The 27,023-nt window shown below is 41.7% G+C and overlaps 2 long non-coding RNA genes across 2 annotated transcripts; both read left to right on the top strand.

The window, feature by feature from the left end:
* Positions 1–3,043: 3,043 nt before the first annotated feature.
* LOC135556016 (uncharacterized) lies at positions 3,044–5,197 on the top strand. The gene is made up of 2 exons (XR_010457935.1): positions 3,044–3,381; positions 3,496–5,197. It is a non-coding gene; the product is annotated as an uncharacterized LOC135556016 (long non-coding RNA).
* A 293-nt stretch (positions 5,198–5,490) lies between these two features.
* On the top strand, positions 5,491–11,367 carry LOC135556012 (uncharacterized). The gene is made up of 2 exons (XR_010457932.1): positions 5,491–5,587; positions 7,339–11,367. It is a non-coding gene; the product is annotated as an uncharacterized LOC135556012 (long non-coding RNA).
* The last annotated feature ends 15,656 nt before the right edge of the window (positions 11,368–27,023 follow it).

Here is a 27,023-nt window from a genome sequence, read left to right on the forward strand (position 1 = left end):
GGAGATGGGCTTGGCAATGATAGGGGCAGCAACCTTAAAGAAGGGTCTAAACCATCTGACCCAGATGTTTTTTGGGGGTCAAGTTTAAGGAGCTCCTTTAGTAACTCGGACTCAGTGACCGCCTGTAGGGAGAAACTTTGTAGCGGTGCAGGGGAAAAGGAGGGAGAAGCATCGGGGATAGTAGCATTAGAAGGGGTGGGAGATAAGGAAATGTTGGATGGGCAAGGAGGCATGGCTGAGTCAAATAGGAATCCTGACTTAACGAAGAGGTTTTTAAAGAGCTCCGGCATGTGCTTCTTGTCAGTGACACCCACATCATTAACATTAAAGGACATGGTCAGCGTTGAGGAGCAGAGTTTATTCTCCAAGTCATTAACCGTTTTCCAGAACTTCTTGGGGTTAGACCCACAGAGAGAAAACTGTTCCTTAAAGTAACTAACTTTGGCCTTCCGGATAGTCCGAGCGCACTTATTTCTCATTTGCCTGAGTATGCGTGCGCCGAGCCTTTTGCCAAATGCAATTCTTGAGGTGGAGTGACTCTGCAAGATCACGGTCGAACCAGGGGCTGAACCTTTTAAATTCGCATTTTCTTTATGGAGGCGTGTTTGTTGACAATGCCACTGAAAATATAAAAAAAGAAGGATCAAGCTGATTCTATACCATTTTACAGAGGCCAGTTCATGAAGGAAGGCCTGCTCATGAAAGTGTCTATGACAAATCAGGACAGGTCGTTTCACTGAGCAGCCATCACGAACACAAGCTGTAAAATCAAATCAAATTTTATTTGTCACATACACATGGTTAGCAGATGTTAATGCGAGTGTAGCGAAATGCTTGTGCTTCTAATTCCGACAATGCAGTAATAACCAACAGTAATCTAACGAACAATTCCAAAACTCATTTCTTATACACAGTAAGGGGATAAAGAATATGTACATTAAGATATGAATGAGTGATGGTACAGAGCAGCATAGGCAAGATACAGTAGATGGTATTGAGTACAGTATATACATATGAGATGAGTATGTAAACAAAGTGGCATAGTTAGTGGCTAGTGATACATGAATTACATAAGGATGCAGTAGATGATACAGTACAGTATATACAGTGCCTTGCGAAAGTATTCGGCCCCCTTGAACTTTGCGACCTTTTGCCACGTTTCAGGCTTCAAACATAGAGATAAACTATTTTTTTTGTGAAGAATCAACAACAAGTTGGACACAATCATGAAGTGGAATGACATTTATTGGATATTTCAAACTAACAAATCAAAAACTGAAAAATTATGATACTATTCAGCCCCTTTACTTTCAGTGCAGCAAACTCTCTCCAGAAGTTCAGTGAGGATCTCTGAATGATCCAATGTTGACCTAAATGACTAATGATGATAAATACAATCCACCTGTGTGTAATCAAGTCTCCGTATAAATGCACCTGCACTGTGATAGTCTCAGAGGTCCGTTAAAAGCGCAGAGAGCATCATGAAGAACGCAGAGAGCATCATGAAGAACAAGGAACACACCAGGCAGGTCCGAGATACCGTTGTGAAGAAGTTTAAAGCCGGATTTGGATACAAAAAGATTTCCCAAGCTTTAAACATCCCAAGGAGCACTGTGCAAGCAATAATATTGAAATGAAAGGAGTATCAGACCACTGCAAATCTACCAAGACCTGGCCGTCCCTCTAAACTTTCAGCTCATACAAGGAGAAGACTGATCAGAGATGCAGCCAAGAGGCCCATGATCACTCTGGATGAACTGCAGAGATCTACAGCTGAGGTGGGAGACTCTGTCCATAGGACAACAATCAGTCGTATATTGCACAAATCTGGCCTTTATGGAAGAGTGGCAAGAAGAAAGCCATTTCTTAAAGATATCCATAAAAAGTGTCGTTTAAAGTTTGCCACAAGCCACCTGGGAGACACAACAAACATGTGGAAGAAGGTGCTCTGGTCAGACAAAACCAAAATTGAACTTTTTGGCAACAATGCAAAACGTTATGTTTGGCTTAAAAGCAACACAGTGGTGGTGGCAGCATCATGGTTTGGGCCTGCTTTTCTTCAGCAGGGACAGGGAAGATGGTTAAAATTGATGGGAAGATGTATGGAGCCAAATACAGGACTATTCTGGAAGAAACCCTGATGGAGTCTGCAAAAGACCTGAGACTGGGACGGAGATTTGTCTTCCAACAAGACAATGATCCAAAACATAAAGCAAAATCTACAATGGAAGGGTTCAAAAATAAACATATCCAGGTGTTAGAATGGCCAAGTCAAAGTCCAGACCTGAATCCAATCGAGAATCTGTGGAAAGAACTGAAAACTGCTGTTCACAAATGCTCTCCATCCAACCTCACTGAGCTCAAGCTGTTTTGCAAGAAGGAATGGGAAAACATTTCAGTCTCTCGATGTGCAAAACTGATAGAGACATACCCCAAGCGACTTACAGCTGTAATCGCAGCAAAAGGTGGCGCTACAAAGTATTAACTTAAGGGGGCTGAATAATTTTGCACGCCCAATTTTTCAGTTTTTGATTTGTTAAAAAAGTTTGAAATATCCAATAAATGTCATTCCACTTCATGATTGTGTCCCACTTGTTGTTGATTCTTCACAAAAAAATACAGTTTTATATCTTTATTGTTTGAAGCCTGAAATGTGGCAAAAGGTCGCAAAGTTCAAGGGGGCCGAATACTTTCGCAAGGCACTGTACGTATACATATGATATGAATAATGTAGGGTATGTAAACATTATATTAGGTAGCATTGTTTAAAGTGGCTAGTGATATATTTTACATTTCCCATCAATTCCCATTATTAAAGTGGCTGGAGTTGAGTCAGTGTGTTGGCAGCAGCCACTCAATGTTAGTGGTTGCTGTTTAACAGTCTGATGGCCTTGATATGTTATATGAATATTCATACACATGGCTAATATATTATACAGCACTAAGCTGATCTGCCTGACTCAAGTCATTTCTTGTACCCCTGTTAAAACAGGAACCAGGACACATACCCAGCAATAAACTACCCCCCTCAGCTCTCTGTTTCACGACCCCATTTGCTCCCTTATCTCACGACTCCGGGACACACACGGACATTCCATCGCACGAACACACACACACCTAGCCATAATGGGACACACAAACATCTTCTTGCATAAACACACACTCCACTCCCCTTTCTACTGGGCAGGAGCCAGGATGGGACGACTTCACAGGGCACCAATAAGGCTCCTGCACAGGCTCGGTCAGGACCCGCCTCCAACCTTCACCAACCAGTCAGAAGACAGAACTACAAGAGTCAACCTGCGTCATTCTATGTACAAAATCTGTTGCACACTCTTTAGGGATCCTTGTCAGCTGCCTCCTTCTGAGCCATATGACTAGGTCCGTGCACGCTTAATTAGAGGACAAGATATATTTTACTTAATAAACTGCCTTTTTGCTATACTTGATTCCACTCTGTCCAGCGTCTTGATTTGGTCTCTCTCTCTCCGGTAGCTAATCATCAACAAAACTTGGTAGCAGAGGATGGTTTAAACATCTAAATTCGATCTATGACAAGTTGATGTGAGGGGAGACAAATCATTGGGTGCAAACCAGACGGAAGAGTGACCTGTCGCCAGGAGACATCGGCCATTCAACTTGCCTCAGGAAACTGATCACAGAGCTCGACATAAAAGTTAAGCAGAGCCTGTTAAATCAAAAATATGCATATTGTATTTTAGTCAATTGCCAAATTTTGATCAGTAGTACTGGGCGTGAGTATGAATTGCTGTTAAATTACTTTTAAAAATTAAAGGCATGGTTAAAAGATATCTTGCATTAATAGATTAACCGAATCTGCATGTAAAATGTCCTATTGATACGTTGTGTACTATCGAATAGGTCTTGTAGAGGTGTGGTTAAATATATTACTTAAATTGTGTAAGAGTTGAGGTCAAGTAGAAAGCTAAGATAGCTAAAGCATGTGCAGGTTCGAAGTTGACCTGGGTTGAAGCCCTGCCTCTGGCGTTGATGGCCATGAGAGCCTCACCAGGAGCAGGCACCCATCTCTCTCCTCATGAGATAATGACTGGAAGAGTCATGCCTGGTCCACCAAGGGAGGGAGGTCATATGCCCGCTCTTGATGTACAACAAATTGTAATGTCTGATTATGTGAAAAAACTGACGGTTCTCTCTGCAGCACTCTCTACCCAGGTTCACAAGGTCCAGGAGGGGGAGCTGCCAGGAGACACGCCACCACTGATGGTAAAAGTTGGTGACTGGGTGAGGGTTAAAGTCCACAAGAGAAAGTGGCTGGAACCCAGGTGGACTGGACCGTACGAAGTGAAGGAGGTTACTTCACACTCAGTCCAGGTCAAAAGTAAATCAGGCGCACCTTGGCACCACCTTACACATTGCACCCAGCCCCAACTCCTTCCAGAACACTGACTGAAGTCAGAGCTGATTTGAACAGCCTAAATTTGGTACCAAATGGAGACACTCCTGACTCAGGTGATGGAGCATCAAACTCCACCTCCCCTGAAAAGGGAACCTCGCCCAGTTAAAGGGACATCTCTCTTCTTGGGCGAGGCTAGAACTATCTGGGCCCTTGTTTGTGATCCTGCAAATTGCTTACCGTGGGACGCAGTCTACCCAGTAGTCTCCGCCATAGCGGAAAAACCTAAATCATAGCTAAAAAACCTAAATGTGGTCGATGAAAGAAGGGAGTGGTGTTCTAACCAAGTGCTGAGAAAAAAGGTAGATTTATTTTGTTCTTTTAATTAATTTACACAAGTACTTCCCGGTTATTGATTTTGGTTTGATTGTTCAGATAACACCATTGAAATTAAACAGGAGGTTAAGGTATACTAACATTAGAATCTGTTTTCATTATGGGGAACAATGAAAGGCCCGCAGAATGGACTGCAGGCTGAGTTATGTTAAAGGGACAGTATACATTTATCACAGGTGTGTGTGTGTCTAATGGCTGGGTATTTAAGGAGTATTTTGGGGAGAAAATGTGGAGAAACACGAATAAAATATGAAACGTCAAGAGATTTAAAACAAACGATGTGAAGGGATTATCAGAATTATAGGGTGTCGTTGTAGTAGTACAAGTTTGTGTTAAGGGGATTTCCCTGTTCCCAGTGACAAGGTATTTTAAAGGTGTACACTCACGTATGCTGGTATGAGTTTTAATTAAAACAAGTAAATAACGTATTGGGAATAGAGTCGTAATTAAAATGCTAAGTCAAAGACGAGACAGTTACTCAGATCAAAATGAATTATAAATAAAAACGAAGAGACAATTACGATTTATGCCCATCGAAATGTTTTTATAAAATTAGCGAATTAAGAGATATTGGTTGGGGTGGTAAATTATAATTCAGGATTTGAACAGATGTGATAAATTAGGTTTGGTTTATCGAACAATAATTATTTACAATTCATTGAAAGTCGGTTACGGATTGAGCCAAGGTTGAGCGCTTGTTGATGACATCACTTGCGAGGCACTGTTGTCGCCACGGACAGAGGGTAACGGAGAAAATTGTTCGTGTCTTTTAGAAGGAAAATGCGTGCATTATTGTTTTGAGTCACTTTTCAGAAGGTGATAAAAAGTCAATATACCTACTTGTTTGATTCCTATGAGACTGGTTATTTTAGGAGTTGATTCAACTTAATTAAGCATTAGTTCTGGTGTGTTTAAGTAGGATTCTTCATACTGGGACGGATGGAAGTTATCTAAAATATGTGAGTTGAAGGAGCCAAGGAAAAACGCGTTTATATTTTTATTAAATATCTGGGATTAGGATTTCTTACACTGAGAAATGTACGACATTTGCGGCAGAGGGGAAGAAGTAATACAATAACGTTATCGGTTAATTGTATCTAAGTAATTATATACATTGACGTTGTTTAAAACTTATGATTAATGATTTGAGTTAAAGGGGAATCATCATTAGGTTTAGTTTATAGTTCACTTTTGAGTTTCTGAATCGGAATTAGCATAGTGAATGCTAGTTAGGAGTGTTGTGTTCTTCTGGGAATATTGATGTTTAGGTGTCTCAATTTTAGATGTTTCCTGGGATTATAATCTTGGGGAGAATGAGGCCATAAACGACCAAATTAAAACAGGTCTGCAAGTATATACACCTAAAACCATTGTTAGGACTATTTGTTTTAGTGCAAAGGTATTTTAGAGAGGCACGCTCACAATATGGAACTTTATGAGTTTTTAGTTTATGAGTTTTAAATTATACAAGTGAATTTTTATTTTATGACCAATTGATCTTATCGTGACGGTCTTCTGAGGTCTGATCAGCCTCAGGGGAGAGTCATTTGTATAATGAATGTGGTCATATTGAGTTACTAGTTTTAAGGTAAATTCATTATAATGGAGTTTTGGTTGGGGGGTTAGAATTATTGTTTGTACCGCAAATGAGAAAGTGGTTCAGGATTCTGTTTTACAACATTAGCTGTGAAGTTTTTGAATGGGTGATTAATGATTTGGTATTGTAACAGAGAAAAAGTCATATTTATCATTGAGAATAAATAGGGTAAAATAAGAGATTAAGCCAATAGGGCAGGGAATTACATAGAAAAATAAGTTGCGGTTTTTAGGGGTAATAAATTACTGTAGATAAGGTATTCCACACTTTGCAACACATTAAATTCATGTTATTGTCAGATAGGAGAGGGCTTGTTAGTGTAGGAAGGATTGTGATATGGTTAGCATTTATTAGACTTTGTTTGATTATTATACATTTTTAAATACTATTACATTTAACAGGAATATAGGACATCTCTGATTTAGGATTATTGTTAGGATTAAGATAGATTGACTAAGGAAAAGTAAGGACTTTAGAGAAAAGCCGCTCATAGACATGCTTTTTCTAAAATCAATGATTGTAGACAAAGTCAAACAGTTAGAAGCTTAGTGGAATTTGAGAGATATGAGAGAAAAGGGTTATCGGGAATATATATATTTAAGAAAATATATGAGTAGCACAGATAGTTCTTAAAAATAGATAAGACACTTGACAGAGTATTGTTACAGGATTGACATGAATGGACGCCCAAGGGAGAATTGGACATGTGGAACATTTAAAAGGGGCTCCTACATGATGATGTCAGACATTAGGATAATTTACAAATCTTGCCCAAATCATTGTTTAAGAGTAGGCATGGTTGTTACCTGGGCAGAGCCAGGTAACAAAGGGGGGATGGGTAAATTGTGTTCTAGAATAGGATGTGACCTACGGGATAATTAACTAAAAAAAAATTATTAGCTAACAATCAGAACAAATGAGAAACTGTTTGTTAACCAAACCTGTATGTCCAATATGTTATACACTACAGGTGAATTACAGATAAAGTCACTCAATCCAGTCCCTGAGGCCTGTTGGGGGGACCATACCAAAGACTCCTGGTGACAGCTAGCTGAAAGAGCTACCCGGATTCATATCGCACTGCGGGAGGGTAAGACACATGACACTGTCAAACAATAACAAAGTTCGAGAGGAGAACTGGAATTAATAGAATTCTGGGGGCCATCTCTCGAATGAAAAATACCTTACCTGTCCTTTCCTCACTGTTGTTGTTCATAGAAGTGAAGATGTGTCTGGCTCTTGCTAAGTGATGTGTTCTCGGAGAGGGTGGGGCTTCACATGGAAGCTGTTCGTCTGAGCTGTCTTATCGTGGGTGACATATTCCTGATAAGCACGTCCTACTTGAGTATGCGGAGAGTGGTAATTTGACCCATGGTTTAGACGATGAGGATTTTGTTCCAAAATAAGCATAAGAGATCCCTAGATCTGGGTAGACTGGAAGTTAAAGTAGAGGTTGGGAAGGATCTCTCAATCGAGTTTTATGTAGACCAAAATGGAGTCTCTAACTACATGGCAGTCTGGGACACTGAGCCATTATGGGATATATCGGTGCAGGTTCCCATATTGATCGTGGACACAGGTCATAGCTCATTTGGAGAGAGAGGGCTATATGAATCCACTCACTCAGTATGGAGGAACAAAGTATACATTGATAACATTGGGGTTCCACGGATGTGGACTGGATTAATTATATTTATTATAATCAACAGCACTTTAACTATTACACCAGAGATGCTATTAAATGTTTTGCAGAACAGACTGAAGCAACCAGCCTGGATGGCTTGGCAGAATAGAATTGCATTAGATTTGTTAATGGCTGAAAAGGGAGAAGTATGCATGTTTATCAGGACCATGTTTGTGCTTACATCCCAAATAACACAGCTTGGAGAAGAGGGTATCCTTATAGCATAGGGGATTCCACAAAGGAGGATAGGTTTTCCATGATATGGGGAAAACCTGGGAGCACTGTTGAACTCTGTAAAGGTGATGAAATCCTACTAACCATCAAAATTATTAAGCTCTCTGATGCAGGCATTTACACTCTCGGACCACAAAGGCCCGGGACAGACACGATGGGTGTGTTTTCTATTAAGGTGCTGCCAAAACCAGAGGTCCCAGACGAACCAGGGCCAGACACACTCCTCTACCACCCCTGGACCGAACCTGCCGCCACTGTGTTAAAAATCCCATTCAGGTAATTAATGTTAGCACTGAGACTGGTGCTGATGGTAGGGACAATTTGTGGCCGTCTTATATGAGGTGTACAGCTAAGACCCTGAAAAGAAAGGACTGCATGAGTTACATGAAACATTGGTCATGCTAGACCTGTTCTGGCTACGCACCCATTTGCTATAGGAGAAGGAGAGGGGTGGCTGTGTATTCTGAGAGGTTTTTACCAGGTTCAGCCCAATTCAACTCTCTGTTCCTCTTTGAGCCTTGTGTTTCCTACAGCACCTCCTCATCGGGCCCCTTGGGGTGTTAAGGCATATGGGGGCAATTACAGTTGCATCATGGGTACAGGTAATGGCATTGATTATGGGAGATTGTCTGAAGCTGATTGCAGTAGTAACATAGCCATTAATGCCACTTGGCCAGTTACAGGCCTAAACCAAACTAGTGGTCTGGCTGATGTGTGGTGGATCTGTGGACCCAAAGGAGTGCTGAGACCCATTCTTAGAGGAGACTGGCAAGGTACGTGTGCTCTGACCAGTTTGATAATTCCACTGACCATTGTTGATGTTACTGCTGAGCAGCTGTTGGGTTCTGTATCCAGGGGACCTGAAAACATTCCATCTCATGGGAGACATAGACGTAGTGCTCCATGGACAGAGGATGTAGTTGACATACACACTAACCTGTTGGGAGTGCTAGTGGGGGTTCCTCATGAGTTTCAGGCCCTGGGTAGGAATGATGGACTCTTACTACCTATTATAGGTCCAGCCATAGTGGATGCAAGACAGACTGCAAGGATTAATTATATCTACTATAATCAACAGCGTTTTGTGAATTACTCCCGTGATGCACTCACTGGTCTGTCTGAACAGCTTGAGGCCACATCTGTGGTTGCAAGACAGAATAGACTTGCTTTGGATATGCTTCTTGCCAGTCAGGGAGGCATCTGCAAGATGTTCGGTGAACAATGTTGCACGTATATTCCTAATAACACCAGTCCAGATGGTAGTATATCTAAGGTCCTTAGTGGGCTTGATGCACTATCTGCTGAGATGAGGACCATGGCGGGGGTGGAGGAGTCTGGACTGTTCTCTTGGTTGGGAGCCTGGTTTGGTAAGTACACTAGTGTTGTGGTTACTGGATTTCTGACCCTAATTCTTGTATTTTTGTTATTGATGTGTTGTGCTGCTTGCATCATACCGTGTTTTAAGAAGTCTGTTACAGATGTGGTGAAGGCTTCAGGCATGATGCCTTTGCTTGATGCTCCAGTTGGAGATGCTGATACTGAAGCATGCTTTCAGGGGAGGGTGAGACTGACTGAGGATGACCCATGGTATGCTGTGGGCGAACCAAGTAGCTGCAGGTTTTGAATCCTCAATCTGCTGGTGGTGCACAGTTAACAAAAATGTAGATCGTATTAACTACATTCATTTTAATGTCCAGAAACAACTGGACTCAACAAGCCAATTGGCTGCCACATCCCTCATGGCGTTCTAAAATAGGATTGCTGTTGACAGGTTATTGGCTGAACGTGGTGGTGTATGTGCCATGTTCGGTGAGCAGTGTTGCACTTTTATTCCCAATAACACAGCGGCTGATGGCAGTTTGACTGTGGCCCTGGAGGGTCTTCGTACTCTTAATGGTAAGATTAAACAACATTCTGGTGTTGATACCTCTATGTGGGACTCCTGGATGGATGCCTTTGGTAAATATAAGACCCTTATCTCCTCTGTCCTAGTGTCCGTAGCTGTTTTTGTGGCTATTCTAACCCTGTGCGGTTGTTGCTGTATTCCGTGCGCTCGCCCATTAGCCACTAGAGTGATCACCACTGCAATCACCCCACTGCCCAGTGATCAGACCCACATGTACCCCCTTTTAGCGGTTGATGTCCCCGATGAGGCGTTTCCACCTTTTGAGGAACCCCCTCTTCCTGTCTATCCCTCTTGGCCACTCCAGGTGTAGCACTTGGAGTGGACTCCTTTTGGTCCTTGCTTATTTACCTCGCTTAGCTCCATACAAGGGGGCTCCTTGTTTTCGTTATATCCTCCTTCTCCTTTCTGCTATAGTTTTCACGTCTTAGTAAACGTGAAGAGGGGGACTAAAATGTTTTTGGTTCATACCAAATTGATTGGTAGCTTCATGTTTTGGTTCTAGTTGACGTGAAGAGGGGGATTTGTTATATAAATATTCATACACATGGCTCATATTATACAGCACTAAGCTGATCTGCCTGACTCAAGTCATTTATTGGACCCCTGCTAAAACAGGAACCAGGACACATACCCAGCAATAAACTACCCCCCTCAGCTCTGTTGTTTCAGGACCCCTATGATCTCCGGTCTCACTGTCCCCTGACACACACATACCCAGCAATAAACTACCCCCCTCAGCTCTCTGTTGTTTCACGACCCCATTTGCTCCCTTATCTCACGACTCCGGGACACACACGGACATTCCATCGCACGAACACACACACACACACCTAGCCATAACGGGACACACAAACATCTTCTTGCATAAACACACACACACACACACACTACACTCCACTCCCCTTTCTACTGGGCAGGAGCCAGGATGGGACGACTTCACGGGGCACCAATAAGGCTCCTGCACAGGCTCGGTCAGGACCCGCCTCCAACCTTCACCAACCAGTCAGAAGACAGAACTACAAGAATCAACCTACGTCATTCTATGTACAAAATCTGTTGCACACTCTTTAGGGATCCTTGTCAGCTGCCTCCTTCTGAGCCATATGACTAGGTCCGTGCACGCTTAGAGGACAAGATATCTTTTACTTAATAAACTGCCTTTTTGCTATACTTGATTCCACTCTGTCCAGCGTCTTGATTTGGTCTCTCTCTCCGGTAGCTAATCATCAACAGATTGAAAAACAGATTCTGTCTCTCGGTCCCAGCTTTGATGCACCTGTACTGACCTCGCCTTCTGGATGATAGCGGGGTGAACAGGCAGTGGCTCGGGTGGGTGTTGTCCTTGATGATCTTTATGGCCTTCCTGTAACATCGGGTGGTGTAGGTGTCCTGGAGGGCAGGTAGTTTGCCCCCGGTGATGCGTTGTGCAGACCTCACTACCCTCTGGAGAGCCTTACGGTTGTGGGCGGAGCAGTTGCCGTACCAGGCGGTGATACAGCACGCCAGGATGCTCTCGATTGTGCATCTGTAGAAGTTTGTGAGTGCTTTTGGTGACAAGCCGAATTTCTTCAGCCTCCTGAGGTTGAAGAGGCGCTGCTTGCGCCTTCTTCACGATGCTGTCTGTGTGAGTGGACCAATTCAGTTTGTCTGTGATGTGTATGCCGAGGAACTTAAAACTCACTACCCTCTCCACTACTGTTCCATCGATGTGGATAGGGGGGTGTTCCCTCTGCTGTTTCCTGAAGTCCACAATCATCTCCTTAGTTTTGTTGACGTTGAGTGTGAGGTTATTTTCCTGACACCACACTCCGAGGGCCCTCACCTCCTCCCTGTAGGCCGTCTCGTCGTTGTTGGCAATCACTGTTGTGTCGTCCGCAAACTTGATGATTGAGTTGGGAGGCGTGCGTGGCCGCGCAGTCGTGGGTGAACAGGGAGTACAGGAGAGGGCTCAGAACGCACCCTTGTGGGGCCCCAGTGTTGTGGATCAGCGGTGTGGAGATGTTGTTGCCTACCCTCACCACCTGGGGGCGGCCCGTCAGGAAGTCCAGTACCCAGTTGCACAGGGCGGGGTCGAGACCCAGGGTCTCGAGCTTGATGACGAGCTTGGAGGGTACTATGGTGTTAAATGCCGAGCTGTAGTCGATGAACAGCATTCTCACATAGGTATTCCTCTTGTCCAGATGGGTTAGGGCAGTGTGCAGTGTGGTTGAGATTGCATCGTCTGTGGACCTATTTGGGCGGTAAGCAAATTGGAGTGCTACGGGGCGAAAGTCGTTTAGCTCAGTTACTTTAGCTTTCTTGGGAACAGGAACAATGGTGGCCCTCTTGAAGCATGTGGGAACAGCAGACTGGTATAGGGATTGATTGAATATGTCCGTAAACACACCAGCCAGCTGGTCTGTGCATGCTCTGAGGGCGTGGCTGGGGATGCCGTCTGGGCCTGCAGCCTTGCGAGGGTTAACACGCTTAAATGTTTTACTCACCTCGGCTGCAGTGAAGGAGAGACCGCATGTTTTCATTGCAGGCCGTGTCAGTGGCATTGTATTGTCCTCAAAGCGGGCAAAAAAGTTTGTCTGCCTGGGAGCAAGACATCCTGGTCCGTGACTGGGCTGGTTTTCTTCTTGTAGTCTGTGATTGACTGTAGACCCTGCCACATACCTCGTGTCTGAGCCGTTGAATTGAGATTCTACTTTGTCTCTATACTGACGCTTAGCTTGTTTGATAGCCTTGCGGTGGGAATAGCTGCACTGTTTGTATTCGGTCATGTTACCAGTCACCTTGCCCTGATTAAAAGCAGTGGTTCGCGCTTTGTTTCACGTGAATGCTGCCATCAATCCACGGTTTCTGGTTAGGGAATGTTTTAAATCGTTGCTATGGGAACGACATCTTCAACACACGTTCTAATGAACTCGCACACCGAATCAGCGTATTTGTCAATGTTGTTGTCTGACGCAATACGAAACATGTCCCAGTCCACGTGATGGAAGCAGTCTTGGAGTGTGGAATCAGCTTGGTCGGACCAGCGTTGGACAGACCTCAGCGTGGGAGCTTCTTGTTTTAGTTTCTGTCTGTAGGCAGGGATCAGCAAAATGGAGTCGTGGTCAGCTTTTCCGAAAGGAGGGCGGGGCAGGGCCTTATATGCGTCGCGGAAGTTAGAATAACAATGATCCAAGGTTTTGCCAGCCCTGGTAGCGCAATCGATATGCTGATACAATTTAGGGAGTCTTGTTTTCAGATTAGCCTTGTTAAAATCCCCAGCTACAATGAATGCAGCCTCAGGATATATGGATTCCAGTTTGCAAAGAGTCAAAGTTTGTTACATTTACATTTACATTTAAGTCATTTAGCAGACGCTCTTATCCAGAGCGACTTACAAATTCAGAGCCATCGATGTGTCTGCTTGGGGGGGGGGGGGAATATATACTGCTGTGATTATAGTCGAAGAGAATTCTCTTGGTAGATAATGCGGTCTACATTTGATTGTGAGGAATTCTAAAATCAGGTGAACAGAAGGATTTGAGTTCCTGTATGTTTCTGTGATCACACCACGTCTCGTTAGCCATAAGGCATACGCCCCCGCCCCTCTTCTTACCAGAAAGATGTTTGTTTCTGTCGGCGCGATGCGTGGAGAGACAGTGATTGCTAAGGTCATTACAGAAAACACCAGACTGATACCTATCATGATTATTTGTGAGGATAACATCAAGGAGAGTTGCCTTTTCTGGGGGTTTGGAGTCATGCCTTGTGGGATTCGTAATAATCTGAGAAAGATTTAGGCAGTCCCATTGTTATAGCCCAAATAAATAAATAATTTAATGCATTATCATACTACCCTTTCATGACAAAGTGAAAACATGTTTTAAGAAATGTTTGTAAATTTATTGAAAATGAAATCTGGAAATATCTCATTTACATAAGTATTCACACCCCTCAGTCAATACATGTTAGAATCACCATTGGCAATTGAAGGGGGTTCACCTAAGAGTCATGATAGGGGCTGTACCAAATGTTTGATGTATTATAATAATTGATTATGCTTATGTTGTATAAACAGAAGGGGAGGGGTTATAAGACCCCTCCCTCCTTACATTTTAGGGTCCTAGGCTACAGATGAACAATATATTTATATACATTATGAGGTTTAATATTGTTCCACAATACTTTTCTAGGCTCTCTGCCTCTTATGAAGAAACTGAGAAATGTGTGACAGTGAAGACAGAACTCGAGTGTAAGAGATAAGAGATTAGTTAGACATTCCACTATAAATCAACTTGGACATTTACTGCTAAGCTTTTAGATCGCTATATAAACGAGTTTTAGTGTTGAGTAGGCATGGTTTTGGTCTCATGAGTAAAAGAAAATGACGTAGGCAGTGGCATCACTAGGGCTGGACTTCGGGCTTAATAAAATAACATGGGACCTTTTCTTTGATGCAGAACTTACTTGGAAACATGTTATGTTCCTGTTGTCAACTGTCTGCAATTGCATTAATTCATGTTTTTTTAATGATTTAATTAAAGATAGTCATAATGCTAATTTCAATGAGCCAATGATTGACAAGGAACAAGAAAACGAGCTCTCTAGGTCTCTAAGAGCTTTGCACACCTGGATTGTACTATATTTGCACGTGATTATATTTTTTAATTCTTCAATTAGCTGTTGGTCATAGCTAGACAGCCATTAAGTCTTGCCATATACTTAAGTCGAAAGTGTAACTAGACCACTTAGGTACATTCAATGTCATCTTGGTAAGCAACTCCAGGTGTATATTTGGCTTTGTTTTAGGTTATTGTCCTGCTGAAAGGTGAATTTGTCACAGTGTCTGTTGGAAAGCAGACTAAACTAGGTTTTCCTCTAGAATTTTTCCTGTGCTCAGCTCTTTTCCGTTTCTTATTATCCCTAAAAAAAAAAAAAACACTGTAGTCTTTGCCGATGACAAGCATACCCATAACATTATGCAGCCACAACCATGCTTGAAAATATGAAGTGGTACTACTGTAAGTAGAATTTGCCCCAAACAATGCTTTGTATTCAGGACTTAAATTCTTTGACACTTTTTTGCAGTTTTAATTTAGTGCCTCGTTGCAAACAGGATGCATGTTTTGGAATATTAATAATCTGTACAGGCTTCCTTCTTTTCACTCTGTCAATTAGGTTAGTATTGTGGAGTAACTACAATGTTGTTGATCCATCCTAATTTTTCTTACATCACAGCCATTAAACTCTGTTTTAAAGTCATGGTGAAATCCCTGAGTGGTTTCCTTCCTCTCCTGGCAACTTAAGTTAGGAAGGACACCTATATATTTTGTAGTGACTGGGTGCATTGATACAAAGTGTAATGAATAACTTCACCATGCTCAAAGGGATATTGTGTCTGCTTTTTAAAAATGTTTTATCAATAGGTGCTCTTCTTTGCGTGGCATTGGCAAACCTCCCTGGTCTTTGTGGTTGGATCCGTGTTTGACAGTCACTGCTCAACTGGGGACCTTACAATTATCTGTATGTGTGGGGTACAGAGATGAGGTAGTCATTCAAAACACATGTTAAACGCTATTATTGCACACGGAGTGAGTCCATGCAACTTGTTTTTTACTCCTGAATTTATATAGGCTTGCCAAAAGATAGGATTGAAGAAATATTGACTCAGCTTAATGTTTTATTAATTTGTAAACATTTCAAAAAATATAATTCCACTTTGACATTATGGGGTATTTTGTGTGGGCCAGTGACACAAAATCTCAATTAATACAGTTTATTTTCAGGCTGTATCAATGTGTAAAAAAGTAAAGGCGTGTGAATACATTCTGAAGGCAGTGTTAGCACAATGATTGTAAGTCTATGGGTATACGAAGTAACCCTGTAATTAGGGCTAGACGTCCTGCTTGCGGGACAACTTCCGGTGAAACTGGATGGCGCACAATTTAAATAAATAAATCATAAATATTATGGATATTAAACATTTAGGTACATACAAGTGTCTTATATCGTTTGAAAGCTTATATTCTTGTTAATCTAACTGCACTGTCTGATTTACAGTAGCTATTACAGCGAAAGCATGCCATGCGATTGTTTGAGGACGGCGCCCCACATCAAAATATTTTTCCTCCGGCACAGGTTTCATAAATTCACAAATCGAGATTAAATATCCACTTACTTTTTTGAAGATCTTCCTTTGATTTGTCATACAAAGGGTCCCAGCTATAACATGTGTCATTTTGTTAAATAAAATCCTTCTTTATATCCCAAAAAGTCTGTTAAGTTGGCGCCATTGATTTGAGTAATCCACTCGTTCAACGTTTGACTGCTGACACCCTGTGGAAGCCATAGGAATTGCAACCTGGGAGCTAGAATTCAGTATGTCCCTATACTTTCCATTGTAAGAGCATGGTCTCTCAAAAAAAACTATTAACCCTATTCAGGGGCTGAGTCACTGGCTTACTGGTGCTCTTCCATGCTATCCCTAAGAGGGGTGCGTCACAGAGTGGGATGAGTCACTAACGTGATCTGTCTGGGTTGGCGCCCCCCTCGGGTTCGTGCCATGGGGGAGATCTTTGTGGGCTATATTCGGCCTTGTCTCATGGTAGTAAATTGGTGGTTTGAAGATATCCCTCTAGTGGTGTGGGGGCTGTGATTTGGCAAAGTGGGTGGGGTTATATTCTGCCTGGTTCGCCCCGTCCGAGGGTATCGTCGGACGGGGCCACAGTGTCTCCCGACCCCTCCTATCTCTGCCTCCAGTCGGTGGGCTAGGATCAGTCTGTTATATCTGGAGTATTTCTACTGTCTTATCTGGTATCCTGTGTGAATTTAAGTATGCTCCCTCTAATTCTCTTTCTCTCTGAGAACCTGAGCCCTAGGACCATGCCTCAGGACTACCTGGCCTGATGACTCCTTGCTGTCCCCAGTCCACGTGATTGTGCTGCTGCTCTAGTTTCAACTGTTCTGCCTGCGGCTATGGAACCCTGACCTGTTCACCGGATGTGCTACCTTGTCCCGGAACTGCGGTTTTCGACTCTCTCGCTCTCTACCGCACCTGTCGGCTATGAAAAGCCAACTGACAGTTACTGCTGAGGTGCGGACCTGTTTCACCCTCTACAACCACAGTGATTATTATTATTATTATTATTATTATTAGACCCTGCTGGTCATCTATGAATGTTTGAACATCTTGGCTATGTACTGTTATAATCTCCACCAGGCACAGCCAGAAGAGGACTGGCCACCCCTCAGAGCCTGGTTCCTCTAGGTTTCTTCCTAGGCTCCTGCCTTTCTAGGGAGTTTTTCCTAGCCACCGTGCTTCTACATCTGCAATGCTTGCTTTTTGGGGTTTTAGGCTGGGTTTCTGTATAGCACTTTGTGACATCGGCTGATGTAAATAGGGCTTTGTAAATACAGTGGGGCAAAAAAGTATTTAGTCAGCCACCAATTGTGCAAGTTGTCCCACTTAAAAAGATGAGAGGCCTGTAAACAGCCCCAAAACATCACTGCTCTAGAGGAGATCTGCATGGAGGAATGGGCCAAAATACCAGCAACAGTGTGTGAAAACCTTGTGAAGACTTACAGAAAACATTTGACCTCTGTCATTGCCAACAAAGGGTATATAACAAAGTATTGAGATAAACTTGTTATTGACCAAATACTTATTTTCCACCATAATTTGTAAATAAATTCATAAAAAATCCTACCATGTGATTTTCTGAATTCTTTTCTGATTTTGTCTGTCATAGTTGAAGTGTACCTATGATAAACAATTACAGGCCTCTCATCTTTTTAAGTGGGAGAACTTGCACAATTGGTGGCTGACTAAATACTTTTTTGCCCCACTGTAAATGTGATTGATTGTTTCAGCATGTGGACAGCCTCCCCTGGGGAATCACATTGTGGGAGGAAGTGCAGCTCGAGAAGGAGCATGGCCGTGGCAGGTGGACATTCAGATTGGGGCCAGTGGACATGTATGTGGGGGTTCCCTCATTACCAGGGACTGGGAGCTGTGTGCCGTTCACTGCTTCCCCAAGTAAGACTACTTACTGCCTGTGGGATTGGTGGGGATCCAACCTGGGTTGTCTCGGCAGTTTATCCAGGTTGAATCGCCTATTTAAGAAATATTGTCTGAAATATACAAAATAGTTACCTGGAACACTTCACATACACTACATGACCGAACATCTCATTCCAAAATCATGAGCATTAATATGGAGTTGATGCCCCAACTTCCTAACCCCAGGGCACATTTAAACAATGCCAAAAACTTCAGTGATTACAGTGAACATTTAGGCTAGTTCTTGTATAGTATGGAGTGATGCTGAAGGGAGGAGTATTGTTGAGAAAGGGCTTTGTAGAAGAACGGGGGGGTGAATGAAAGATCAACTTAGTGGGGGTTACTTGTTCCTATTAAGCTACAGATCAGTAATGGGAGTAATCCTGAACCTGTCTAGAACCTGTCAACGCAAAACAGCCGGCATGCAAAGTTGACCTCAAGCAAATCACATCAAGGTTGTTGGTTTCTGGGCCAGTTGGGAGAGAGGAGGGTAATTTACATTTAAGTCATTAAGCAGACACTTATCCAGTGTGACAAAGCCCCTATCAACATTCACAGTGAATACTTTTGTTTATATGCTACATTTTGTTCCAATTAATTATAGTTAAATGTGCAATAAAGCGTTGTGCCTAGGCATAGTCCTATTTAATTCAACCCTAGCTGTTGATGTTCACAATAGATAACAAAGCAGGGCTGCTATATCTAGCTTAGCTGTGGAAGAGCACACGTCTGCACGGTTTCACATTGTAAACCATAATAAGCGCACAGTACGACGTACAGTACACCCTTAAACAACAGTTCAGTTAATTAACCTTTTGTGTTAGCTAAGAAGCCTAAGTGTGAAGAGAGGTTATGCATTCGTCCAAATGAGCAGGGCGAATCCGTGCCCACACAGGCCTATCTTCAGCCACCACTGCTTGTGTCGTTGGCCCTTGGGGAGCCCACAGAGGCTTGGGCTCGGGTGGTAGTGGTGGAGGAGGGGCATCAGGTGGTTTCTCTGTATGTCTGTGTTGTACTTGCCCATGAGAGATGAGTGGGCATTTGCATTCCATGAGGGGCTGGGACTTTCCTGAGGTGGCTGGTGTGCCAGCGTGATCGATTGCTCAGCATAAAGGTGGTGGGCCCCAGTTGTCAAGCAACCTGGAAGGGTTCTGACCAGATTGAGGCCATTTTGTTGCACCGCTGAGGCAGACTGATGTGATGAGAGATGCCAGTGAAACCTGTGTGGTGTTTTTGCTTGCTCTATAGTGCATTAGCGTTTGGTTCAGGAACCGCACTAGCGGTTTGGAACATGCACCCATGGACTAGATGTGCTCTGATGCCGTTCTTCAGCTTTTTGTTGCCGCTTTCCACCCCTCCGTTAGCTTGTTGGTTGTAGTAGGCCGTGCGGATGTATTTGATTCCCTTGTTACTGAGGTAGGAGGAGAACTCGGCAGAGGTTAGCTGGGACCCATTGTCCGTGGTGAGGGGCAGAACCCACCAGGAAGCGCTGGTGGTGAGGGACTGCTTTCCCATGGATCTCACCACAGATGTCCAAATGGATGTCCTTTCCAGGGGCGGGACGGCTGCTTGACCTTCACTATTCCCAAGTGACCTTTGTGATCGCTGTAGTGCACTTGCGCGGGCTGAAGCTGCTGTGTGAGAATGGCTGGGGGATGAGTGTGTGCTGCAGAGCTGTCTGTTAGCATAGTGAGCCAAAGACCGTACAGTATGGAGATAAGTAGAAACTGTTTCTCCAATAGAAATCCCCAATCACACTTGTAGGCGATGTCATGGCAATGTTGGCTAGCTAAACTCATGCACAGAAACACGCCACCGGGTCTAACGGTCGTCTTGCGCCGAACTGTACACGTGCAGGCCGTCAACTCAAAGGCACGCCTTCGATATAAAGTTGTTTCTGACGAAAATGTCACTTTCACGAGGTTAGAGTACTAACATCTTCAACTCCTTAAGGACATTGGCTCGAATCTAGGTTGCGCCTGTTGATTGAGAAAACTAACAAGGAGGAATGTTTCACTGCTCTCATTGACTTCTCTAACCCCAAACCGGTCTGCTTTGCAAGAAGTTGTTCTATGTTGCGCCTCTTTTTTTCTTTTCTTTTTTTACCTTTATTTTACTAGGCAAGTCAGTTAGGAACAAATTCTTATTTTCAATGACGGCCTAGGAACAGTGGGTTAACTGCCTGTTCAGGGGCAGAACGACAGATTTTGTACCTTGTCAGCTCGGCGATTTGAACTTGCAACCTTTTGGTTACTAGTCCAATGCTCTAACCACTAGGCTACACTGCCGCCCCTCTGCGCCTACAAACTCTGTAGTAGACCATTCAAAAGACGCTTTCAACCTGGAGTGCTATTTTAATAGCTAAAAGTTGTAAATTGCCCAAATCCAAAAGCAGTTTCTCCCTTGTCTTTTTGCATAACATCCCCTCTATCAGCTGATCCCTGATGATCCCATCTTGAAGTGTCCCCTAGTTACAAGAGCTAGCCAAGTCCCTCAGATTAGCCATGTAGATTTGATTTGATTCACCGGCCGTTGGTGTCTTTTCCACAGCCGGTAACGTCAGAAGAGCACTCGCTGTTTCCTGGCAAAGTGGTTCCGTAGGAGGCTGACTGCAGCGGTGAATGTAGGAGCCGATCCAAGCGCTCTGAAAATCCTCTGTACCTCCGTACCGAGGCAGTCAAGGAACAGTGATGTCTTCCGCTTGTCGGAGATTGTAGAAAAGTCCTTAGCTTCGAGAAAAGTGTTAACTTTCGAGCCAGTTATTCCACGGGATTGGTGGTTCACCAAGCACAGCAAGAAATGGTGTCGGTGGATGTAAACTTAACATTGGCTGAATGTCTATTTTAGCTGTCTAACAATTCACGTCTGCATGGTTTCACATTGTACATCACTCTGACAACGTGCCACTCATTCTGACAACCTATTCGTACATAAAGCAGCACACTGTCATAAACCATAACAAACACAGAAGATGTACAGTACATAACTAGGGCATTCTCGATTCCCCACTGAGCTAAACTTTTTTGGAAATGGCAAGTTCACTTTCTCATCCATAAACACATCTCAAGTGCAAGTGCGCTGTTCAGCATTTCACATCAGCAGGATGGGGGGCATTTTCATTAGGAAGGATGTCTACTGTGGACCGCTAAAATAATGATTATGATCACACTTCCTCAGTTGTATTATTATGGGGACACCTATACATTTGGCAGCCAAGCAGAGTTGTAAGAGTGGCCTTTATCGTGTACACATGAAGTTTAAATATCTTCAGTCTGGAATCAAAAAAGACAGGCTTCCATCAAGAATCAATTGAATAAAAAAAATTAAAAAAGTTATTACAGGGGGCAGTTTGGAAGAATGAATCATGTTCTGGAATAACGCATATGCCGCAATAGCATCTTATAAACACGTATGTGACCAATAAAATATTTGATATGCTGTGGTAATAATTACATAACCAACATCTCTACAGTGGTGGAAAAAGTACTCAATTGTCATACTTGAGTAAAAGTAAAGATACCTTAATAGAAAATGACTAAAGTAAATGTTAAAGTCACCCATTAAAATACTACTTGAGTAAAAGGCTTAAGTATTTGATATGGTTTTAAATATACTTAAGTATCAAAATTAAATGGAATTGCTCAAATGTAATTCTGTATCAAAAGTAAAAATAATTGCAAATTCCATAAACAAAACAGCACAATTTTATTTTTATTGAAGGATAGCCAGGGGCACACGCCAACACTCAGACATAATGTACAAACAAATAATTTGTGTTTTAATGCATTTAACAGATCAGAGGCAGTAGGGATGACCCAGGGGTGTTTTCTAGATAAATTTGTGAATTGGACCATTTTCCTGTCAAAATGTAACGAGAACTTTTGGGTGTCAGAGAAAATGTATGGAGTAAAACATATATTATTTTATTTAGGAATATAGTCAAGTAAAAGTTGGCGTGAATATAAATAGTAAAGTAAAGTACAGATAACCCAAAAAACTACTTAATACGTACTTTAAAGTAGTTTTACTTAAGTACTTTACGCCACTGCTTCTCTAGTAAAAACCAATCCAGTCTGAATAGGGTTTAATATTGGCTTTCCGTTTGGAGAAAGTCAAAATATCTCCATGCAGACATTTAATTAACTGACTTATTTGGCAATTTTTCAGTTAATTGGCACAATATCATCCCCCTTAATCTTTTAAAATTGAAATAGGCACTGGGAAGGTTGATTTACATGACAAAACAGAATTTATCTGTAGGCTACGTGCATAGAGCAAAGCCCCATTTTACTGGGGTAGGTCGGGTAATATAATTATGTGTACGACCACAAATTACGACTTGCTTCATTTTAGTCCCATACGAATTTGCCATATCTGAATATTATTATTTTTTCAGCCCCAAAAACGTACTGTTTTTCTGCAAACTCCCAGGTCAATTGATAATACTTATCCCGTGCAAATCGATATCCCTATGTTTTGTGGGATATTACAAGGTTTAACAGGTTCTGCACGCAGTTTGGATAAGAGCATGAGAACAAATTGATGCTTAAAGCTACAATATGTATCAGTTTGTGCAACCTGACCAAATTTACATCAATTTCATTATTGGGTCTTTTGGTTTTGTACAACAGCTTCAAACAGTTGAAAATACAATATTTTTGGTTATAGGAAAGATTTTTCACAGCGGTTTAGATGTACAATGATTCTCTACAAAATAACTACTTGTTTTGTCACAAGCTGAAAGGCGAACTATTTAGCAACCAGGAAATGGCGGAGCAATTTCTGCATAGTGCATCTTTAAACTGAAGTGCTATACGCTAGCCTACAAATGAATGATCTGTTTTGTCATTTAACTATTTTAAAAGATTATGTGGATGATATTGCCCCAATTAATTTATACACCTTCAGAATGGTTTCACTAACATTTACAAATATGTCAGTTACTTAAATGTCTAAATTATTTAGACTTTCTCTGAACTGGAAGCCAATATTATATCTATCCCTAGTTGAAATTGTAACGATCTTCCTCTTCTTCTGACGAGGAGTAAGAGATGTCAGACCAATGTGCAGCGTGGTAAAAGTCCATTTTAGTTGATTAAACTGAACACTAAAGAATACAAAATAACAAAGTGAATGATACAAATGAAAACCGAAAGTCCTGAAATGTGAAACTAACATTACAACAGGAAACAAATCACCCACCACTCAAGTGAAACCAGGCTACCTAAATATGATTCTCAATCAGGGACAACGATAAACAGCTGCCTCTGAGAACCATACCAGGCCAAACACAGAAATCCCAAAACATATACAATCCAGACAACCCACCCAACTCACGTCCTGACCATACTAAAACAAAGACATAATAAAATAACTAAGGTCAGAACGTGACAGAAATAGAGATTTTATAGGCACTAACCCCACCATGGTTCGTTGGAAAGATTAATGGCATTTTTGTAGGGGGTTTGGATAAATACCAAAAATAAAATCTGTGGGAAACAGGCTAAGGAGATCTTAATATGTTTTGTTCTGTGAGATAATCTTAAATCAGCTAAATTCACTTATTGTGAATTGAGTTGTTTGATTTAATCAAGATACTGACACCTTCAGAATGGTTTCACTGTAACATGAAGAGGTGGAGCAATGCTGGCCTAGACAGATCCAATAAACATTTCATAACACATACTGTCATGTCTTTACTATCATGAATGTGATTATTTCAAATCAATTAACTATGCCTAATTATTACAATGATTAAATGAATCCTGTAACAATTAACTCATTAGCAATCTTGGGGCACCACGGAAAAAGTTTATTTAACGAGTTACCGTTTTCCGAATTAACTCTTAAAGATAAAGATCTTTTACATTTCAGTCATTAATTAATTCTTACCTTCTATCAGTCTCATTCTGAATGTCCCAAAACTATTGGATATTTGCACGAATCCAAGCATTATTGATGAATCAGTGATATATAAATTGGCTTAATTATTTATTTACTAACTAATTAAATCACACAGAATTACATAAATACACAAACAGAATAGCTTACACATTGATTACTACATAATGCAATGAAAAGTCCCTAGTGGACTAAACCGATAATAAGGCTTGTAACACCAAATTACGGATTCAAAAGAGAGGGAAAGGTGATACCTGTTACCAGCATAAACTAACAAGTTAAGTTCTGCAGCAGTTTGGCACCATACAGCTTTAAGGCCACTCCATCCTCTTCTGCTGGTTCCAGCTCCGTGACAATGCAGTTGGACATTGAAGAGGACTACCTTGCCAATCAATGATTCATCATATTTACAGTACATATGCAAAGAGTGGACTTTCTGGAACTGGCGGAGACACACAGCTGATGGTGGCAGTGTGCACCTCAGTGTGAACGAGAACAGTGGCAAAATCTGGAGGAAACCATTGAGCAGCTAGCCAGCCAAGCAGCACAACAACCTGGAGAGAGATGCCTAGCGCACACATCATTATTTGAGTTAAGTTGCTTGTTCAATCAGATAGCATATATACCTTGTTATTATCTTGTACCTATAATTGTTGATCAATTAGGTAGCATGTTAATTACCAAAACACTGTTTAAAACTATAATTGTTCAGAATGTGTAGGTTTACTAGTTAAAGAAAATGTAATTGTTCAATAATTCAGTGTTGTGTTTAAAAATATCGGATCATATAAAATCTGTGTTTATATTACTTTTACAAATAAAAATGTGATAAACAAATCTAAACGAACAAATGTCAAATCATATTTTTTGCCGAGATGGCCAGTCAATTTGAGTAACGTTATTTTGTATTCTACGTAATGACGCAGTTTTACGTTAATACGTAATGACATCATTACGCAATGACATCACAATGTCATTTAGCAACAAATCGACTTGCCTCAAGCAACTTCCCCTGAAGATTAGTTGGCAACACTGACTGCGAGGGGCATGTATGAAAGAGAGGGAGAAAAAGCTAAAGGACTTCACTAACATACATACAGCTGAGAACTATGCTCATGGAAATGCATATATCTTGCACATGAATGGCTGCTCATTCGAAAGAATTGCAATGTACATATTTACGTGTGTATGTCTTTATGTTGAAAACATTCGATCCATCTACGGGGAGTAATTCAACGGAAAGTCTCGTCGTACAGCAGAGATCAAAGTCTTTCGTAGTTTTAGCGTGTTCAGTGGGCTCTGTTATTATGTATATGTCAGACGTACCAATGGTCATTTGATAGGGGAATTGTCTTTGAATGGATCTTTCAGAGTACCAACCAATGATTCTCGGTCAAGTTTACTAGACTAAAGTTCTTAAACAGCTGCAGACGGAATGTTCCTGTGTAATCTTCATCTTCTTTACTTGAGAAAGTTTCAGAGTTTCTAACTATTTTGTACCTTTCAGCTCACGCGGTCCGGGTACTGGTCTTGTCACAAATGGTTAGACTCTACGTTTGCCTGCTTGGTCTGATATGTTAATTCTTCGAGGGTTTTACGTACTCTGGAAAAAGGGGTGTTCCATGACTTTCAACATAATGTCTGTGCTCACGTGGGCGTGGTTACTGACTGGATAAACATCATATGAAAAAAAACATTTTCACATTTAGAAGGCTAAATTCGCAATTCATCTTCTCACAAATAGTTTCATATTTAATCATATAAGTTCCACAACATCTGGATGTGAGCCTGACTACTGGGAAATATACACATTGAGATACAGGTTTGTTATACTGTCCTTAGTTACACCACAAATTAGCCCAAGTACCCTTCCAACTGCTTGGATTAAAGACATAATGTTTCATTATCCTATCTTGGATGTCATCGTACTACTAAATCTCTCTCTGTTGTAACAAAGGGATTTTTAACTTCACTTTCATTGTGTGGGAGAGAGAGTTCCTGCAGGTATTTACGACAGTCATAAAACTGGTGGGAGAGAGGGGGGGGGGGGGAGAAAATCTGGCAAAGTATTTACACGAAGAAGCCATGAAGAAACTATCCATGTTCTGGTTCAGTGCCAATAGCCTAAAATGTTGGTCTTGTTAAACAATAAATGGTTTAAAACATGCCTGACAAACACCCACTTAACCAAGATGGTCCTAAAGCCAATACCTAAAATGGCAAATAGACTGACATACTGAAATTCCACCTGAAACATAACATGTGAGAATGTATTTTTATCTTGGTGTGTAAAACATGTTCGTTTTGACAGATAAATTTCAAACTCATGAGATTTTGACACCCCTCCATTCAGCAATGTGCATGACTCAAGAAAAACACCCTCTTACACCCCTGCCCTACCAAAACCATTTTGTATGTTACCTGGTGGCGGTCTGTGATTGTTTGAGTCTTTTGAGTGTGAAAATGATTTTCCCTTGTTACCAATTCCATAGTATACACAATTGCCTAGAAATATTCTTTTTTTATACCACAAAATACATTTTATGATTCTGGACCATTTCTAATAAAGGAGAGAATGTGTTTAATATAATTAGTGTTCTATCCAAATTTCTGTCTACTTTTGTGGCACTTCAAGTATTTGACACATGGTCTTCTGAGTAGATGGAAATCCTAATTTCTTGCTTCATTGATAGATGAGAATTAAATCAGACAAACCTTGGGCTATGGATAAATTTGGCCCTTGATGACGCTTGCATTACGTCTGGTGTCGTCATCTGACATGCGATTGTGCATATTGCTGCATTCATGTACTATTCGGAACAAGGAAACTCGGACTGTTCCGACTTAACTGGTGGAACGCGGCACGTGTCCAACTACAACCAGTTAGCAAGGCTG

The sequence above is a fragment of the Oncorhynchus masou genome, chromosome 15 (assembly GCF_036934945.1).
Source record: "Oncorhynchus masou masou isolate Uvic2021 chromosome 15, UVic_Omas_1.1, whole genome shotgun sequence".
NCBI lineage: Eukaryota > Metazoa > Chordata > Actinopteri > Salmoniformes > Salmonidae > Oncorhynchus > Oncorhynchus masou.